We start from the raw sequence: 1,958 nt of genomic DNA, 5'->3' as shown, positions 1-1,958 counted from the left end.
CTGCAGCTCATAGCCTTGTAATATTTTTGTTTGCAACACATTGAGAGTGAAGGCCAAACTTTTGATTGTCTCCCTGTTTCACATCCTTTTATAGATCCCTCTTCTTTCTGTACACAAGCAAACAAAGCAAGTATAAATACTGTGTTCAAAAGCCATTACCTTCAATGTAATCCTTTTGTGGTAATAAAGAACATGGAAATTTTCCACAACACAATATGACTAGGCACAGCGTGATGATGTGGCTAAAGAGTATGGAATGTCTGAAGGACCCCTGTATGTGATGTCTGGTAGGACCATTCATAATAGATTTGTTCTGAGGACCCTCACATTACCTCCCAATTAAGGTATGAAGTCATGCTCGTTCATCAGTATAACTAATGCCACATTTCATGAACCAGCCATGTTTTGAGAGTAAAGACGCGTTTTGCACATGTTGGATTTTCTGCTAAATATAATAAGGTGCCCGTGAGAATTATTGCTTTGCTGTCATTGAGGTGCATACGCTTCACTATATTGTCATCACTAAGGCATCTATATGGTTGTTCCAGTGCATTACACCATGGCTGCGAAACTGAAAAAAAAAAACAGCTACAGACATGAGACAAGTGTCAGCTTTATAAAACCAGCACTGCACCTGACACCTTACAAATCAATAACATAAACAGCTATTCAGAAATCCCATTTTTACAGTGTGGACTGTGTCTCTGTAAGAGGAAAAATACTGCAAGCAGAATGACAAGCCATCTTCCGCCGATACAGACAAAATCCAGGTTTCCATCCACTGAACGCATTCTTCAGGATTTCAACATTTCAGTACACAAAGATTAGTTATGGAGTGACATATCATTCGGCAATGATCTATTTTGCCACCGTTAATTACAACAAGTCTGCAGAATTTGACTGCTAAACCACGATATTACAATGCAGAGTGTGAATCCCAAATCAAGCTTCGCACACCATAATCCTGTTAAAATGTAATAAATAATCTCTGTGAATTAATGCTGGCAATATTTCATTTTAATAAGTTCTTGTAAAATCGAGAGAGAGGGAAAATTGATGGCATTATAGCTCACTCACTTCAAGTGTGGTTGTGAGTGTGCAGGAGGAAATCATTCCTTCTCATTAAAGGTGCAATCTTAGAGCCCCCCAGATCTTTGTTGTAATAACTGGGGAAAATAATCTCTTCCATTGATAGGCACATGTACCAGAGAGTATGCCAACTGACAGGTACTTATCTTTTGCCTGTGTCCTGTGTTATAGAAAGATATAATTCTTTGTGACTCCTCCTCAGGGCATCAGCTCTTCAACTTCATTATTTCTACTTATGATAGATATATTTTTCCTTGAAAACCTGAGAATTAATACCAGAGCCAGCAATCTCTGCCAGCGGTCATTTGGAAATGGAACAAAAAATGTCACGTCAGTTTAAAGAACATTTTTTTAAGGCTGCTCACTGACATTATTCTAATTTATTGATGGATTCATAGAGTAATCCTATGCCTCATGTTTTGGGTTATTAACTTAATGATTTCAGTGACTACCTAGCCTAGCAGCTATAGGATCTTTTGAAAAAGTCTGATCTTGTCAAAAAATTCAATTGTGCCACAACATCTGTGCTTACAGTTTTTCTCCCTTCAACTTTATGGCAAGTTCACATATTTGTGCTCGTATATACAATTTTCAGATTGTATATTTTCAAACCAGCCTTTGTGATGTCTGAACATGACTTGTAAAATAATGCTCCTCCTTTTAATACTGAATATGGATATAAAGCAGTGGGTAGTAATGCAGTGAGTTCCTTCAGACAGCAGTGGGAGCTTTAGAGTCTGTTTCCTTCTGTTTTCAAACCCACTCAGATACAACAGACACCCTCAGGTTGGTGTATATGGGCTTTAACAATCTGATGAAAAGTTAACCCTTATATTTTGTTGACATTGGCTAAGAATAATATTAAAAAT

This window comes from Thunnus maccoyii, chromosome 11 (genome assembly GCF_910596095.1).
Source record: "Thunnus maccoyii chromosome 11, fThuMac1.1, whole genome shotgun sequence".
Classification (NCBI taxonomy): Eukaryota; Metazoa; Chordata; class Actinopteri; order Scombriformes; family Scombridae; genus Thunnus; species Thunnus maccoyii.
This window is presented reverse-complemented; position numbering follows the sequence as displayed.